The sequence below is a fragment of the Gobio gobio genome, assembly GCF_949357685.1.
Source record: "Gobio gobio genome assembly, chromosome: 14".
NCBI lineage: Eukaryota > Metazoa > Chordata > Actinopteri > Cypriniformes > Gobionidae > Gobio > Gobio gobio.
Genome location: NC_137107.1, coordinates 52,074,774 through 52,094,712, shown reverse-complemented (window position 1 = coordinate 52,094,712; position 19,939 = coordinate 52,074,774). Strand labels below are relative to the sequence as shown.

The 19,939-nt window shown below is 43.7% G+C and overlaps 1 long non-coding RNA gene across 1 annotated transcript; it reads right to left on the bottom strand.

The window, feature by feature from the left end:
• Positions 1–16,124: 16,124 nt before the first annotated feature.
• Positions 16,125–17,167, bottom strand: LOC307137276. Its single transcript, XR_013817900.1, has 3 exons — positions 17,116–17,167; positions 16,746–16,843; positions 16,125–16,314 (listed from the first exon to the last, which is right to left on the bottom strand). It is a non-coding gene; the product is annotated as an uncharacterized lncRNA (long non-coding RNA).
• Between the last annotated feature and the right edge of the window lie 2,772 nt (positions 17,168–19,939).

Sequence of the window (19,939 nt, the reverse complement as noted above, 5' to 3'; positions counted from 1 at the left end):
AAATTTTTTATTTTGTTAATTTGGTTTCCGAAGAAAGGCAAACATAGATGACTAAAAAAGACAAAATATTTTGATGGATGTATATTTACTGAGTTATTCAATATTTTGTAGTGTGGGTCAGAATGATACAACCCCAAATCAGAAAAAGTTGGGACAGTATGGAAAACGCAAATCAAAAAAGAAGTGATTTCTAAATTTACTTTGACTTGAATTTCATTGCAGACAATATGAACAAAAAATATTTCATGTTTTGTCTGGTCAACTTCATGTCATTTGTAAATATGCATCCTTTCCTGTCATTCAGACCTGCAACACATTTAAAAAAAAGTTGGGACAGTAAAGCATTTACCACTTTGTCATTCCTTTTCACAACACTTAAAGGGGTCATATAATGGTACATGCACTTTTACAAGTTGATTATACGGAAATGTGTGTTGGCAGTGCCTGTACACAACCATCCTATAATGATAAAAATACATCCAGTGTTTTTTTTTTAATCTCCTTATATGTTTTCCCCTGTCTCAAATCGAGCCGTCTGACCGTGTGACGTTACACAGTGTACGCCCCTCCTACGATTGTTGATTGACACCAGCGTTTCAACACAGACCCGCCCTGAGCGAGCTGTCATCAGTCCGCCATTGTTGATACTCTGGAGCAGAATGGCGTCTAAGCGATTGTGGTGTTGTGTTGTTGGGTGTAATAACGAACACAGCAGTCATTTTGATGTCCCTAAATCCGAACCGCTGAAGACCCAGTGGCTGCTGAGTTTTGTTTTAGAAGGGAATATTCCCCCCGATCAACGTCAATGTTTGCGCAAATCATTTCTCAGCAGACTGCTTTATAAACGAGCGTCAGTATAAAGCAGGTTTTGCTAATAAGCTGCTCTTGAAAAAAGGATCGTGTTCCTGCTGCACCTCAGGAAGAAGTGAGTGTAACGTTTTATTAACCTTTATATTAATCTTTGCAAATCGCTTGCACGCTTCACGATGAATGAGGCTAAAGTTTACAGGGTAAGTTACATTACGGCATACTTTCTGTGTATGACGTTCTCAATATAATTCATAATCCCACGTTTATAATGAACAACGCGTTATGGTTGTTATTACAAACTGTGTACTCGGGTGATAAAGTTAATGTGGTAACACTACACTAAGCTTACTTTTGTAGATGGTTTATAACGGTGTCTGTTACTGATTAAGAAAACATATAAAAAAATCTTATAACATAACATCAATCTGTCAATGAACTAACATATACATCAGTAAACACATAGCAACTACGCTACTCTGCCAGGACAAAGATAGATCAAAGTGACATGACGTTAACCAACCATTCAGAAACGTCCTGTTCGAACTTCGTTGGGTTCGTCATCTTGTTCCTGGTCCGACTCCGGTTCAAATTGATAAGGTTGCTCAGATGTGTCCTCAGAGACTCCCGTTGCCATTATTTCTCGAAAATATACCCTCAAATGTTGTCAAGGCAACACTCCACGTGTGTTGTGGTGTTGTGTCGGGTCGAACCGAACCGAACGCCCCACAGAGCAGAGGGGCGGGGTGAGCAAAGCTCATTATCATTTAAAGTCACATACACTGAAATGACTTGCTGAAAACAGAGCTGGTTTTGACCAGGTAAAATGAATGTAATGAGAATTTTTAATTAAAGTATATTACAAACTTTTCATTTAGACGCTAAAGAATCATATTAACTTGGCATTCTATGACCCCTTTAAAAGACGTTTAGGGACTGAAGACACCAAGTGATGAAGTGTTTCAGGTGTAATTTTGTCCCATTCTTCCTGCAAACAAGTCTTAAGGTGGGCAACAGTACGGGGTCTTCGTTGTCGCATTTTGCGCTTCAAAATACGCCACACATTCTCTATTGGAGACAGGTCGGGACTGCAGGCAGGCCAGTCAAGTACCCGTACCCTCTTCCTCCGCAGCCAGGACTTTGTAATGTGTGCAGAATGTGGTTTTGCATTGTCTTGTTGAAATATGCATGGACGTCCCTTAGGGCTGTGCAATTAATTGAATTTCTATTTCGATTTTGGCTCCCAACGATCACCAAAATAGTACAATCGAGAAAAAAACGATTATTTTGCCATGTTCAGTTTTGCAAGAACACTCTTATTTTGTCTTGCGTTCTGAATGAAACGCGCACATCCGCCCCTCCCGAAGCCACAAAGTCTCTCAGGTCGTGAGTCTCGTGACTCGTGTGCATATCATCCGCTGGAATTTAAAAACTCGTCGCGAGTAAAGATGGCAGAAGGAGGGCAGTTACAGCAGCGTTTGGTGAGCAAAAAAGGCAAAACCAACTCCGTTGTCTGGGAACAGTTTGGCTTCGAGGAATCAGACGACGAGCAGAAACATGCTACGTGCAAGATTTGCTACATGGTAGTGGCTGCAACGCAAGGGAACCCCACGAATTTGTTTAACCACTTGAAAATGAAACACAGTGACCTATGACAATCTAATAAAGAAACAAAAACTGACGAGAGCAGAGGTGCCTTGTAAACGTCCTTTTTTTTCCTTCATATTTTTCAAATAATTCTCTCTTTGTAAACTTTGTTCAATGCATGCGAGTGCTGCCGTATGTTGGAATATGACCAGTCGTTTTCGCCGTCATCACCCAGGTGTAGAGCCAGAAGACGCGAATGAGAAGTCGCGCACGCTGTGAGAAAATGTGTCTGTGCACGCTCTCGGATGAGCGCGCAAATATTGAGTTCTCTTTCAAGTCTCGCTCTTGAACGGACAAACTCACACAAAACGTATGTCAACGTCCATCTTGATGAGTTTCCTAGCAGACATAATCTATATATGCCTTAAGTAAACTTTATACAGCCGAGAAAGACGACGCATATCCGAGCATTAGGTCTTAAAGGGGCAGAGCCTTTACTGCTGTCTGTTTAATGTCAAACAACAAAAGACAAGGACATCACTCACTGCTCTTGATTGAATAGCTTTTGTAAGTTTAATAGGATTAATCTTTAATTTATGCACTCAAATATGCAATGTTATTTTACATTTGATACATTTCTGTACCTGAAAACTAATGTTAGACGTACCTGAAAAGCATTTCTAGCCGAACCATATTGTTGATCTTATTTATTTGTGATTATCATTTTTACTTGAATACTTTTATACTTTGATTTGAATATGTTATATTATTTATTTTAATAGTTCAAAAAGTACAACAAATGTTACAATTTCAATTTAATTGTTGAAAGGTGTCTTTTTAATAAATGCAACACATTCCCAAAGTCATGTGAAATAATCGTGTTACATAATCGTGATTTCAATATTGACCAAAATAATCGTGATAATGATTTTTTCCATAATCGAGCAGCCCTACTTCATGTTCTGTTCCAGTTGGTTTGGTATTTCAAGTTTGATTTTCCCCCTCGTGGGTTTTTGTTTTGTGTTTGTGTTTATTATTTTGTCAATAAATCCACCTTTCTCTGCAATTGAGTCCTCGCTCCCAGTTTACCTTTGCGCAACGTAATGCTGCTGTGTAACACCGCAGCTTCCCTTCGGATTAATTGATTGCTTTTCAAATTAAATAACAAAGTTTTGTAAGGTACGGCTTGACTATATTGTTACTATTTCTTGCTCATTTATTTAACAGCAGTTTTCTAATGGGTTTTGAATTTGCGTGCCTTCAGATGCGTCACCCTAGGGTCCACTTCAAATGTGGTCACTCTAGGGCACTACATTGTGTTAATCTGGGCCTGTTAATGTGCCACTTTACAGAAGATCGTCTCTGTTACGGATGTTACCCTCGTTCCCTGAGGAGGGAAAGGAGACGTAACGTTAGTGACTAACGAATGGGGGTTTTGCTTAGAAGCCCATCATCTTCGAGCTTAGAGAAAACGCCCAATGGCGTGCCAATGCCATGGGGCATGCAGAATTTGCATACGTAACTCCGCCTCACAGCGTGAGTATATAAGGAAGTACGTGGCAATATCGCATTATGTTACCTGCTTGAGGAGCCAAGACTGAACTCCTGCGTTCCAGGTAGCACAGCTGATGTGGCAACGGGACGTTACGTCTCTGTTCCCTCCTCAGGGAACGAGGGTTACATCCGTAACCGAGACGTTCCCTTTCGTTCAGTCACTACGACGTAACGTTAGTGACTAACGAATGGGGGTCCCAATATAATCCCGCCACTCAGCTGTCTTCCAGTGCCCTGCGTAAGTGTGAGTACCCTGTCGTAAGACTAGTACGGACGAAGGACTCCCACTTAACACAGGAATACCAAGGTACACTGAGAAGCATATCCCAGTGAGGGAATGCCAAGGATGCCTACCCATGGGGAGGACTTAAAAGTACACATATGACCCGCTAAGGGCTGCATATGGGAAAACTCTAGGGTACCAGCCGAAGGTGGATTTTTAACTCTAGGGGTGGCAGGGACACGCCAAGGGAAGAAACCCGCTCACTGCGGAGGCTTACGGTGAAATACACGTGTGGGGGTTGCCGGAGGGGAACCATGCAGATGGGGCACCTGGCCGGACACGAGGGTCTGGGCTCGCTAGAGGGCAGACACACAGGTATTGGCGTAAGCAGTGCTGGAGGGACTCAGGGTTCTCCGGGAGCTCACCAGAGGAAAATATAATGGCGAGCAAGCGAAGACACCTGAGCCTGGCCCATTACCGGCCCCTCGGGGGGGTGAGTACATAGTCGGACACTGGCTCCACTCTGAGATTGTAGAATCTGGTGAATGTGTTAGGTGTCGCCCAGCCTGCAGCTCTGCAGATGTCTGTTAGCGAGGCGCCATGCGCTAGAGCCCAAGAGGAGGCGACACTCCGAGTGGAGTGAGCCCGAACCCCAAGGGGACATGGTCGACCTTGCTGCTGGTAAGCCAAAACAATGGTGTCCACTATCCAGTGAGACAGCCTTTGCTTTGAGAGAGCTCTTCCCTTCCGCTCTCCACCATAACAGACAAAGAGCTGGTCTGAGGTCCTGAAACACTGCGTCATGTCTACGTTGGCGCGGAGAACGCGTATTGGACAGAGCAATGCCAAGGCTGGGTCTGCCCCCTCCACGGGCAGCGCTTGCAGGTTCACCACCTGGTCTTTGAACGGAGTGGTGGGAACCTTGGGCACATATCCAGGCCGGGGTCTCAGGATCACGTGAGAGTTAGCCAGCCCGAACTCCAGGCACGCTTCGTCAACCGAAAATGCCTGCAGGTCCCCGACCCTCTTAACGGAGGCCAATGCGGTCAGCAGAGCCGTCTTCATCGACAGGAACTTAATATCGACCGACCGCAAAGGCTCAAAGGGAGGCCTCTGCAGAGCACTTAAGACTACTGAGAGGTCCCAAGAGGGTACGAGAGGAGAGCGAGGAGGATTCAGTCTCCTCGCCCCCCTCAGGAACCTGATGATCAGGTCGTGCTGACTTACCTTTTTGTTCTCCAAGAGATTGTGGTAGGCAGATATTGCGGCCACATAAACTTTGAGGGTGGAGGGAGACAGCCTTCGCTCCAACCCCTCTTGGAGAAACGAGAGCACGGACCCGATAGGGCATTTCCAGGGGTCTTCTTGGAGCACCAGGTGACGAAGAGGTTCCACTTCAGCGCATAGGCATGCCGAGTGGACTCTGCCTTAGCGGAAGTGATGGTGGCGACCACCGTAGATGGCAGGCCACTCAAACCTGCCGCGTCTCATCCAGGAGCCACACGTGGAGGTTCCACAGATCGGGACGCGGGTGCCATAGGGTGCCCCGTCTCTGAGTGAGGAGGTCTGGTCTCAGAGGAATAGGCCAGGGAGGGGCTGTCGCAAGGAGTATGAGTTCGGGGAACCAGGTCCGGCCGTGCCAGTACGGGGCGACCATAAGGACCTGCTCCTTGTCCTCCCTGATCTTGCACAGGAGTTGTGCGAGTAGGCTCACTGGGGGGAACGCATATTTGCGTAGGCCCCACGGCCAGCTGTGCGCCAGAGCATCCGTGCAGAGCGTGCCCTCGGTCAGGGAATAGAACAGGCTGCAGTGGGAAGAGTCGTGGGAGGCAAACAGATCTACCTGCGCGTCCCCGAACTGTTCCCAAAACAGCTGGACCGTCTGGGGATGGAGTCTCCATTCTCCCGGGAGAGGCTGAAACCGCGAGAGCTCGTCGGCTGCGAGGTTCAGGACTCCTGGAATATGGACAGCACGAAGGGACCTCAGGCGCTTCTGACTCCATAGAACGAGATGGCGGGCGAGTTGAGACATACGGCGGGAGCGTAGACTGTCCTGGTGGTTGATTTACGCTAATACGGCTGTGTTGTCTGTCCGGACAAGCACATGTTGACCCTTCAGCAACGCTCGGAAGCGGTGCAGGGCGAACTGTACTTCCAGCAACTCGAGGGAATTTACATGCAGAAGGCGCTGGGGTCCTGTCCAGGACTGGCTGCTTGTCCATTGCACATGGCACCCCAGCCCGTGGCAGAGGCATCCGTCGATACGACAACATGGCTGGAAACTCGTTCTAAGCGCACACCGGCTCGTAGAAAGCTGAGGTTCGACCACGGGGTGAGTGTCTGTAAGCAGGCCCGAGTCACTTGGACCCGGAGCGTGCCAGACTGCCATGCCCATCTTGGGATTCGATCGCGAAGCCAGTGCTGAAGCGGTCTCATATGAAGCAATCCGAGCGGCGTCACCGCGGCTGCAGATGCCACATGCTCCAGGAGCCTCTGAAATAGTTTCAGTGGAACCGCACTCTTGCTCTCGATTTGACGGAGGCAAGTTAGCAGAGACTGCACGCGCTCGCTCGAAAGCTGCGCGCACATGGCGACCGAGTCGATGTCCATAACGAAAAAAGAGATCCTCTGCGCTGGGCAGAGTTTGCTCTTCTCCCAGTTGAGCTACAGGAAAGCCAGTTCCTAGGTAGTTCAGGTTGCGAACCCCGTGCTGCCGTAGGGGCGCAAGGGCTGCCTCGGCAATCTTCCTAAAGACTCGAGGGGACAGAGATAGCCCGAATGGGAGGATCGCATACTGATATGCCCGCCCCTCGAAAGCAAACCGTAGGAACGGTCTGTGTCGAGGAAGGATGGAGACATGGAAGTAGGCGTCCTTCAGGTCGATCGCTGCAAACCAATCGTGAGGACGAACGCATTCGAAAAGGCGTTTCACAGTCAACATCTTGAACGGAAGCCGGTGAAGGGATCTGGGTGCTCAGGGATGGGGGTGTCAGTTCTTTCTTTAACCGCATTAGGGTGCTGCTGACCTGGGGGCCAGCAGCTGAACAAAGGATTCTCCCCTGGCCCTCCACCGGGGGAAGGAGCGGCCCTGCTGCCGTCTCCTGGAAAGAACTGCCCATCCCTGAGCTGTCCGCGTCAGGAGCGCCGCTTAGCCTGGCGTTTTTTTCGCGGGCTGGAGCGAACTGGGACGCCTTCCTGCAGTTACCTCTGCGCGGCCCGGGTGGAGGCTGCTGCTTGGGTGGCGCAGAGGTTGAGGGAACCGCAGGAGGGCACCCTCGGCGGCGAGCAGGCTGAGGCAACTGCGCGGGCGGTGGGGTGGAGGCAGCAGCTGACCGCCGGGGCAGTATGTGTTTTAAGGCCTCAGTCTGCTTCTGAGCGGCCGAGAACTGTTGGGCGAAGCTCTCGACCGCCCCACCGAATAGCCCATCCTGGGATATGGGAGCGTCCAGGAACCGGGTTCGCTCGCCGTCACGCATATCGGCCAGGGTGAGCCATAGGTGTCGCTCCTGGACCACATTTGTGGACATCACCTGACCCAGGGAGCCTGCGGTCACCTTCATTGCCCGGAGAGCGAGGTCGGTGGCGGCACGCAACTCATTGCTGAGTCCTGGGTCAGCCCCACCCTCTGTCAGGTCATATAGCAACTTGGCTTGGTAAGCCTGAAGAGTTGCCATGGCGTGCAAAGAAGCGGCGGCCTGCCCCGCAGCTCTATAGGACTTCACCACCAGGGATGACGAAAACCTACAGGCCTTGGAGGGGTGCTTTGGGTCACCGCGCCAGGTCGAAGCACTCTGCGGACACAGTTGCATCGCAACAGAGCGTTCGACTGGGGGGACCCCAGTGTACCCACGAGCCGCGGCTCCATCAAGGGAGGTGAAGGCGGAAGAGTTCGCCAAGCGGTCACGGGAAGACAACGGGACTTCCAGGACCGCGCAATCTCTTCATGCACCTCGGGGAAGAAAGGAATTGGAGGGGCGGTCGGACGGGTTTTCGAGCGCGCCGCCCCCAAAAACCAATCATCCAACCGCGAACGCTCAGGTCGGGGCAGAGGGTTCCACTCCAACCCAAGCGCTGCGGCGGCCCGAGACAGCATGGCTGTCAATTCTAGGTCCGACTCGGGCAATGTTGGCGCACCCGAAGGTGGCAGCACAGCTGAATCATCATCCTCAGATGACTCCAGCCCACCTTGTGATGCGGCGATAGACATCTCCTTATCTTCCGCCGCACCAATCGCAACAGTCGGGACGGCAGGAGCCGGCCCCGATGTAGACGCCTGGACACAGACCGGGTCAGGTGCATGAGAGGGGGGTGTGGGCCGAGGCATGAGCGTCGGAGCTTTGTTCCACACCGTCACCCTCAGGTCACCCTGGCCACCAGCCAAAGTGCAGCCTCCAGTGGAGACCGCAGATTGGGGTGTGGCAGAGGGGACTCTCGCTCCGGCATCCGCACGGAGTTCACGGAGTCTCGACTGTAACACCGAGATGGCCATGTTCCCGCAGATAGAACATGAGTCATCCACGAGCAACGCTTGAGCGTGCTGAAAGCCCAAACACGTCAAACAGCGCTCGTGCCCGTCAAAAGGCTGTAGAGATCTACCGCACCCAGAAGTGCACGGGCGAGACATCCTGAAAAGGACGTGCCACGCGCAAGCTCTTTTTGTGAGAGGAAGCCTCGCAGTCGATGCCAAAGCGCCCAGGGAAACACACACCAGCTGTCAAACGGACCACTGCGCAGATCAGCAGGCAGGAAGTATGCGATCACTGGAACGCGCCGTTACACCATCACCGACTGGAAAGCTGCTCGTCTCGAAGAAGCTGACAGAGTCTCAGAAGGCTGTAGGAGTGAAGAGGTAGGTTCTCTTGGCTCCGAAAGCAGAAACATAATGCGATATTGCCACGTACTTCCTTATTTACTCACGCTGTGAGGCGGAGTTACGTATGCAAATTCCGCATGCCCCATGGCATTGGCACGCCATTGGGCGTTTTCTCTAAGCTCGAAGATGATAGGCTTCTAAGCGAAACCCCCATTCGTTAGTCACTAACGTTACGTCGTAGTGACTGAACGAAAGGGAACTCAGACATCAGCATAATGAATGAGGGGAAAACAGGGAACTTTAGGAGACAAAGAGGCTTTTCAGCAGCTCAGATAAACATGATGGTCCTGTTGTTTCTCTCAGACTTTGGACAGGAGTTGAACAAACCTTGTTTTAAATGAAATTAATATCGATTTTGTATCAAAATGCTCCATATTCCTGACAGAAACGTGTTCACTTCATTTAAAAGTAATTAAAGGGTCATTCCATGTCAAATTAACAATTTTACTCATTGAAAAAAATTAAGAATAGAAGGATATCAAGATATCTTTAATATTTTTAGAGTGACAGGCACATAAACTTTGGAAAAATAATATTTATGGCACTCAGGTATATTCTATACAATTGTGTTTATAGAAAAAACAAGATGCATTTCTAGTTTCAACATTATTTGTTGTTCAGATATTCCTCTGTAAAAGACAGAAGTATCAGCTGTATGCAAAGTGACCCACGTTTGGTTTTTGACCACTGAAAATGTGAACAATTGTGAACAAAGATGGCTAAAGTCAACAGATTTTACTAATAGTCCTACCAATCTCTGTTTAAAAGTAAAATAAAGCTGCCATCTTTTTTAAAGTCATTTTTACCCTCCTGTAATTTGACTCTGAATCTCAGGTGAAAATTGTCATATTGACCCCCCTCTAAAGAATTGTAGATTACTCAGTAAATATACATCCATGACATTTAATATTTTGGCTTTCATTAATATTTATGTTTTTCTTTCTTCAGAAAGAAAAATTTACAAAATATATTTTTTAGCCAGGTCTGGTCAACTCTGGTAATTCAGTATAAATTCAGTAACTTGTCTTCGATTTCTCCAGATCTGGTCCTGTGGGCTTCAGTATCTCACAGTGATCACAGTTCACACCTGCAGTGAAGCCCCTCCCACCACTGAAGCCCCTCCCACAACAATTCACCAATAAATACTGGGAATATTCCCATCATCCTACAAGAGAAGGACAAACTCCAGGTGTAGCAGCTGAAATCTGTGTGACTTTTAAAGATGGAGTTTATTAAAGAGGAGATTGAAGACATGAGTTATCCAGAACCATCCAGAATAAAACATGAAGATACTGAGGAACAAATAGGTTGGTGTCCATTTTTCATTCTTCATTATTGACTGCTTTAGTAGCTGTGAAATAATAAGCAGTATATGGATGATAAAATAGAGAAATGCATCTAAATGATCATATTCAATCAGTTTTAATCGTAGTGAAAGACAGAACTGACCTTTGCACATTAAAGATACTTTAACACTTTACAATAAGGTCTCATTTGTAAACATTAGTTAATGTATTAACTAACAATCAACAATACATTTGTTACAATATTCATAAATCTTTGTTAATGTTAGTTAATAAAAATCCAGCTGTTCATTGTTGGTTCACGTTACTTAACAAATGTTAACAAATACAACTTTTGTAAATGTTGAAATTAACATGAACTAAGATTAATAAATGCTGTAGAAGTGCAGTTCATTATTAGTTCATGTTAACTAATGAAACCTTATTGTGTTACCGATACTTTATACTTGCACAGACTGTGTCTTGTTTTCTGCTCAGTGTTTTTAATTTTCACATTTAACCTCATTGAACTGATTCTGACTACTTTATATGTTTATTTTAGACCAGACGGAAGAGAAGGAGCAACAACACAAACTAAATGACATTAAGAAACTCTGTGACTTCAAAACTCAAGAAACAAAAGCCAAAAAGCGGCACACCTGCTCTCAGTGTGGAAAGAGTTTTTGTCACTCATCAGGTCTCAGTAAACATTTGCGCATTCACTCTGGAGAAAAACCATTCAAGTGTGATCAGTGTGGCAAAGGATTTAATTTATCATCACATCTAAAAAAACACCTGATAGTTCATTCAGGTGAGAGACCTCATGTGTGTTCTCTATGTGGAAAGAGTTTTTCATGGTTGAAGAGTTTTAAAGATCACCAGAAAACACACAGAGAAGTGAGAGATCATGTGTGTTGTGACTGTGGGAAGAGCTTTACTACATCTAGTCAGCTGAAACAGCACCAAATAATTCACACTGGAGAGAAGCCGTATACATGCACTCAGTGTGGAAAGAGTTTTTCTCGAGCATCAGATGTCAGGTATCATCTGCTCCGTCACTCTGGGAAAAAAACATTCAGCTGTGATCAGTGTGGTAAAGATTTTATTTTTTCATCAGGACTAAAAAAACACCTGACAGTTCATTCAGGTGAGAGACCTCATGTGTGTTCTCTCTGTGGAAAGAGTTTTTCACGACTGAGCTGTTTTAAACTGCACCAGAAAACACATGATGAAGTGAGAGATCATGTGTGTTGTGACTGTGGGAAGAGCTTTACTACAACTAGTCTTCTGAAACGGCACCAAAGAACTCATACTGGAGAAAAACCTTTCAAGTGCTCATATTGTGACAAGAATTTCACTCAGTCTGGACACCTGAAAACACATGAGCGACTTCATACTGGAGAGAAGCCGTACCACTGTACTCAGTGTGAGAAGAGTTTCAGAGATCCAAAAGGTTTAAAAAATCATCTGCTCATTCACTCTGGAGAAAAAGCCATTTAACTGTGATCAGTGTGGTAAAGATTTTAAATCGCCATCAAGTCTAAAACAACACCTGATAGTTCATTCAGATGAGAAGCCTCATGTGTGTTCTCTCTGTGGAAAGAGTTTCTCACGGCTGAAAAATTTTAAACTGCACCAGAAAACACATGATGGAGTGAGAGATCATGTGCTGTGACTGTGGGAAGAGCTTTACTACATCTAGTCAGCTGAAACAATAATGCATTATAGCTCTAGACATCTGGCCGGATGGAACTCCTCACAGCCTCTCGTGACTTTTCTAATCAGATCATACATTGACAAAGGGCCTTTGTGTTGATGTGACTCTACACTAATTAGATCCAGGCGCCACCGTGTCTCCGCAAGAGATTGGAGCGTTGAATATTATAGCCCCAAGGCATTCACGTGCCTTTACACCCTCACACACACACCCTTTGTGCGAATGGACGCACATACTTAGACAAGACACAGGACTGTTTGTGTGACTCACACACATTCGCCTTATATGAACCATGTGGACCAAAACTGCCTCAATAACGTTTAAATATATATATTTCGTTGATTTAATGTCTTTATACGATCTATTAAAAGAGCGAAAAAGTTTACTGTATGTAAATCAAACTTTGTACGCCAGTAACTGTGGAAATCCTGTAATACTGCACTCTCAAATCGCAGAATGACGGTGTGTGGTATCTTCTCAATCGCAGAAACCCGACTGTACCGAATCTCGTTCACAAATTACAACAAGATGCATTATTGCAAAAGTACCAGCTTTCTAAGAATAGAGGCTTAAAATGAGCACCCCGTTTGATTAGCCAAGAGGAGGGGGGTCCAGGAACAAAGGAAAACTCGCACCTTCTGTCTCCCGGACGTGATTGGATCCCTCCCTCCAATCTCATCTATAAGAACGAGAACTGACCATTAACTCTTTGCATTTTCGCCACTGAGAGAAGGACCCCTTGGCATTTCGCCATTGAGAGGAAGACCACCCTGGCCTTCGCCACCCTGAGAGAAGGCATCCCTGCAACGGAGAGAAAGACCGGCAGCTTCCTCGAACGACTTTACTAAGCTTCAGAGAAATTCTCCCTGGACCCGAAGATCCTTACCGAACTTCCCTGATGATCGAACTCAGACACTTACACACGAGAAGTGTTCACGGGATTGTTAATTTCTTGAGGTCTTTTGTGAAAGGGCTGTGAAGCTGTCTCTCTCTCTCTCTCTCTCTCTCTCTCTCTCTCTCTCTCTCGCTCTCTCTCTCTCTCTCTCTCTCGTTAATTCTCTCTTTCCATTCTTTCCCCCTTATATTATTCTTTAAGTTTGATTTTTCCTTGTTTTATACTATGTTGTTTTTCTCCTACCTATATATGCATATTTACCTGTGTGACTCGTAGCTTTGTATACTTTAGTTGTTTTATTAAAACCCAATAATTTCATTGAATTGAATCCGTATTGTTTTGCTCACAAAGATCAAAGTCAATGAGACGTAAGATCTTAGCTACCAATCAAGCTTGATTTTCTTGTATTACTACTTCAGTAATACAAATTGTACAAACATAAGAAATATTATTTGTCCTGATCAAGCAGATTAATGTTTCTTAAAGTTTGTAAGATTGATAATTGGATAAAGGTTACTTTTACTTGATGAAAGGTTCTGTTATAAGATAATATTGTCTGCACAACAAGCAAATCATATTCATAGACTCATGAATATTTATACCATTTGAATTAATTATTCCCCGAAACTCAATGTTGTTACACATCTCAAATTCATACTGGAAAAAAACCTTTCAAGTGCTCATATTTTCTATCCGCAAGTTTCCGGGGGGCGCTACTGTAAAAAAGAACGTGGGTACAACTTCCGGTGAGGCAATCTGTTTGTGTGCTCATTTCACTTCGTTGACAAGGAACCAACACAGGATAACCCGTACCCAACGCTTACGTTACGAGAAGCCAGTGGAGAAGAGGCGCCGACCCAGGACTCGACATGTCACAACAAGAGCAGGTAAGTTAACATTATTTTGATGTCACGTAGCTTCCTGTTTTTGTTTATACAGAGTTTTTAATACCTTAACTACTTGAATTGCTTATTAATATAAGATAAACTGTCTGTATGGTGGTAGACGGTTGGCCTGATATTTTTACCTTGCATAAACTTTTATCGTGACGAGCTTGGAGGGCACAATTGTACACAGTGACTGGTGCTAATTTCATTCTCGCTTTTAGTTAACATTTAACGTTACAGAATATCTATTTGGAGAATATTAAATGCAGTCTATGTGTCTAGATTTTAGCTCATTGTTTCTGCCTTAATTAATACATTGTTTAAAATAATAATTTATTACCTAAATGCGTACATTTCTGAAATTCATACTTTGGACACTTTACACTCTAAATTGTAATGTAGACGCATGTATTTTCTGTAAAGTTGCTTTGAAACTATATGTATTGTGAAAAGCGCTATACAAATAAATGTGAATTGAATTAGTTTTTTTTCTGTCACTAAATAAATGGTCATTGAAAGACAAACCACGGACCGCCACTGCTAAATATGTACTTAATGTTTTCCCTACAGATGAGCCTGATCTGACGAAGGCTTCTTGAGAGCCAGATCCTACTTCACAGACCTTCCATGATGCCCAAACACAGTGGTCAGACCCAGCAATGGAGGACCACACCTACTCAAAAGGCACCATCACATTATGTATGACAACTGCACATCACAGTATGACAACTGCACCATCCTCTGCGAGGTCGCTGCCTGTTGCAGATGTTGTTTTGAAAGATGATGCAGACTGTCTGTTGTACACAGGGATTCCACTACTTGAATTCAAAACCCTTGTGTCTTGCTTGCAACGTTTTGCCCCCACATTATCAGCATCTACAATCGATATATCTATGACCATGCTCGTATTTTGACCTCACTTAGCGGAAGTTATGGCGGAGCTCAGAGATGATCACGTTCGTCTGATAAGAGGTAAAATGATAGCATAAATACTGCTCGGTTTCTCGCAGAAACTGATTGTTTTGCTAGATAAGACCCTTATTCATCGTCTGGAATCGTCTGAAATAACGTATATGGGTCGCTCACTTCCTGTTCTGTGGACGCGGTTCTGGAAATGTGGTTCTGAAACTGGCTGCTGCTGGATACTATAGGTTGTTTGCAATCACGTGGTTCTGATGACGTGCAAAATTCAGATGAAGGGCAGGAAGTGAAAAACAGAATGGACGAGATGGAGGAAAGTCCGTATTGGGCTGGTTTAGAAAATCACAACATATGTTGAACGTGATCCTTATGTTATGAAGAGGACCAGATTTTCTACTTGCCTGCCATCTAGACGGCTGATATAGAGAATGTGAAGCTGCTGCCACGCCGTGTTGAGTTCTGGGCTGGTTTGTTTATATCGCGCTGCCTTTCTGCAAGTGAGTTTAGGTTATTTTGATTTTCTGTCGACTCGTAATTGTGAAATTGTAGGTCATTCATGCTGCATCGACTATTTCCATATGAACTCACACCATCGTTCAGGTGGAAAACAGCGTGAGGAGGTGACAGTAAGATGCTGAATAGCAAATCTAGTAATAATGTCACTGATTAAACCCACTGCCAGTCACTCAATAAAAAATCCCATTGCTTTTGAAAGGTCTGTATTTTATTTGGTTTAATTAACATTACATTTGCGAGTATGATTCTCACTCGGCTTGTGAATTAACAAAACTTGCCACAGCCACTTCAAAACTGTTCAGAAGCTTCCATAGATGCCCAGCAAACAATTTGACGTTGTGACGACGTCACGTGCTGGTCGTTTTTAGTCACGCTTACGTTAGCATATGACGTCACCACAACCGTCAAAGTGAAACACCAAAAGAGGTCGCTACGACGTCGCCAACCGACGTCGTGATAACGTCCCCAGTACGTTGAGGTAACGTTATTTAATTTTGGTCGTCGATTCGTCTTTTGGATGACGTTGCTGTAACGTGGCCAGTACGTTGCTGTGACGTGGCCAGTACGTTGCTTCAACGTATCGTTGGTTGCTGATTGGTCATTTGATGACTTTTGACAGTTTTTCATATATTCATTCTGCAGTGGATTTATTGACAGTTGTTCATTCAGTTTATTTACCTGCCACTGTCACAGCAACATCTATAATTGTGGTTCTTGTTCAGAACATCAGAATTTAAGTTTGTTTCAACTAGTACTGTTCAAATCTTGACATTTTACTCAAACAATTGGTAAAAACATGTTTAAACATTCACTAATGTTTGTAACATTGTAGAATAATTGAAAGAACTGAAAAGTGTTTTTGCAGATTTTATTTAACAATTTAACAGACACTTTAATAAATGGGTGATAACATTAACACAACTATATACATTAAAGCAAAAAATGAAAAAAATATAATTTAAAAAAGGTCTTAATCTTCTGAATCTCAATCTGTGTCACTGAATTCCTGGTTGATCTCTTGTGGGACCGCCACCTCTGGGATTGACAGCACCTAGACAAACAATTTAAATAAATTCAGTGAACAGACCTTCAAGTTTTAATGTCAAACAAGTAAGTAAGTGTTAACCATTTTAAGTAACTAGGGATTGGCTGATACCAGACTTTCTCTTTCATGGTATGAAATGCGATGTAGCCTATGTATATTTTGTTCAAAAACATGATCTTAACTGAATATTTTATGATAAAGTCATTATAATAGGATATATCCATCGTCAAAGAAATTCACTTCAGACATTCTCATTTGGCCAAAAAATCTATATAAAAAAAAAAACTTGTATCGGTACACTGTACGTGTCGGCAAGTACAAAAAATGAAATACTACTGCTACTCATTCCATAAAGTGGTATTGGCCCATCCCTACAAGTAATAGTCGATTGCCAGAGTCTTTTAAGTGAAATGCTCACAAGAAGTGTATTTTTGTACCTGTAGTTTACTGTGGGCTGGTGCATGTTTTAAAACATTTGTGATGAGTCCCTCCACAGCTTTGTCCTGTAGTCCAGACCGACTCAGCATGATAGCCCCTGATGTGTAGAATAAAAAAAATAGAAATGTTTTGTAAATTTCTCGTGTAATTACAATGTTTTGGAAAACAAGTGGTGTTCTCATTTGAAATATAAATTAAATGACGCAGAAGGGCATTTAATATTGATATTGTCTTATAGATTTGAAATCTATATTTTGAAACATGAACCAATTGTAAAGCAGAAACTGTTTAGACAAGCATACATGCATTTTTTGTGCTGTGGAACATCCACACAATTATTACCAAAAGTAACACTTATATTAAACTCACGTTTGATAACCTGGTACACTGCTGTATGCAGCAAGGTTTTTTTCCCCTTCTTCCCATGAAGGCTGTAGTTCTTCCAGACACTGCTAGAAGCTACAGCCCTCATGATACGCCTTGTAGCTTCTCCCGGGTTGGCTCCACCAATCAGACTGAGATGGTGTGTCTACACAGAGGTATTACAGAAAATTAAAAATCAGTAATGCGGTAAATATTAAGCTCTACATAAAACATAGTTGTATGTTTAAACAATTACCCACCAATCTCTTCTTGTAGTCCGGAAGCTCTTTCAGTTTTGCCTCCAAGACAGCAAGTTCTTCCAAAGACTGGGCCACATCGATTTCTATTGGGGTCTCCCGACCCGGGCTGGCTCCTCCAATCTGGTTTAACCGGAGGATCTCCTGGATGCTTTTTGCCATCACATCCTGGCGGGTCAACATTGCCTTAAGTGTCTCTGATTCAGAAACACAAAATGTTTCAAAGACATTAAAATGAAGGTCAGAAATGTATAAAGTGCAAAGATAACACATTGCAGTTATTACATGACTGAAATTTACCCACAATAAAAATTAACATACCTTGCATTACTGTTACCGTTTCGGTTAAGGCGTTGATAGAGTCTGACACACGTGAGGAGCAGCTGGCAGTTTCTGTGTGCACATATGCAATACAAAATGCAAGCATGTTATAAAACAAGAACTACCAAAGTTCAAATCACCAGGCTACATTTCTTGTGTGTCACCAGGTTGATAACTGTAACACTTTACAAATAAACAAGATTTTCAAAGTCACTAAACCAACAATAAAAATATAATCATACCATCAGACATCTCAGGCTGAATAGGACTAACTGGATTAAGATCTGTGTAAAAAAAAAAAAAAGTCGTCAACATAAGGTATATTTTAATTTAGATCCGCACAACTAGACAAAGCTTATGCAACAATTGTTAACTTACTGTTCATAGTGTTTGTCTGCGGAAAGATGCAGATGGGAGGTGGAGGGAGTGTTGGTCCTGCAGAAGATTTCCGTGTAAGAGCTCTGGTGGTCCATGGGACAAATCTAGATACATATTTCCAAGATACTTTGGTTAATCATTAATTTACGGGACTTTTGTGATTTCCAAAAATGTCTTGCTAGCGATTTTCTTATAGAGGACAGTCTTGTGAAGCATGGCATGCTTGAGAAATATTGAACAATTATTTAATATCATACCTCTGGATTTCATATTACTATGGAGGACCTGTTCCGCAGAGTCTTCATCTAAAAAGCATACAATAAACTCCAGTCAACAAACCAGTCAGGGATACAGCATGTAATAATAAATAAATAAACTGTAAATACCCTCATCGCTGCTGTAAGCAAATTTTGCTGGCCTTTTTGATGTCCTTTTTGAGAGCACCGCCCCATCCTCTGCACTTTCCACGTTTGACATCGTTTCAGCCTTTCTCAACCACCGAAGTGCCTGGTTAAAGTCAGCTACAAAGAAATGTGAACATTAGGGAAAGTACAAACAATATAGGATTAGTTGAAACATTTCACAAGTATTCTACATGATGCAATGTATTTTGCTTTCTTAGCAGCTTAAAAAAAAAAAAAATTGTAAGTGTACAAACAATTTAATAAGAAGATACTTAATAAAGACAGTACATTACACGTATACCGACAGCAGCCATCTTGAAAAACAGTCTCGACAAGTCGAGCGACTTGTGGAGAGTGCGTCTGGTAGCTCGCCAGGACTGTAAATAGATTCTCCGACTTGGCTTCATCCTAAAATACAATCAAATTTTATGACGCCAGTTTAGCCAGAGAACCTAAAACTCCATGTAACAACAACGCCCTAACATTGTGAAAAAGTATGGTTTGTGAATAAAATAAGCAAAAGCAATTATCCACTTGAGACCAGACCATGTGTTGTGTAAGGACATGGTAGCCATTTGATATGTTTCTGAAAAGGTGTAAGTTAGGGGATTGGCAAGTTCTAAAAACAGAATAGAGGGTTTTCACCAACGTCACGTTGTGGACGGTAACCCGGATGCGCGGCCATTATGGAGGCACTCGGAGTAAACAACTGAACGGATTACAATGAAACGAGGGGTTGAAGGCAGTGATTAGCCAGTCGTTAGTGACTATATACAAAGAAAATCATATTTATGAGCCATAACCAGGACAAAGAGAGTGTAAATGTGTTCAGGGGAGACTGAGACTGAATGGGGCTTGTTTACACCACAAAACAATAGAGGCAATAGACTGAATGGATGTTTAGATGACAGCCAACGATACAATTCGATTCGATATAATTCGATACACTTACATAATTTTATGAAAGATTTAAAGGGGACGTAGGGGTGGGTGATATGGCAAAACAACAGTAGGCCCACTCGGACATGTTCTTTTTGAGTTCTAAATGTGACGCAACACTATACTCACCAATGAAACCTAACTAGTTAAAAAGCCATTTTAAACTACATTTGAAACAGAGATCTTGGTTATAATGTAAAATTCTGAAAATACTTTAGAGAACGCGGGTTGTTACACCTACCTGTGTTTCGTCGTGAAGGAATGGTGTTATTTCTTCTTTCTTCGATTCTAGATAAGTTAAACTACTGCTGTAACGTTAGGTAACTCTAAAAACTGAAAAGATAAGAAAGTGTGTAAAATAAACAACTAAGACGGTCAAAGATACGACAGTTACACCCACGCACGTTCGTGACCAGCAGCGGAAGCTCTTCTTTTGTGCTTATGGGGAGCAAGCGTTTGAGAGTTCATACTGCCCCTACTGTACCGAAGTGAAAATGTTGAATTCATGACTGGAATCTACAGGCTGTAACA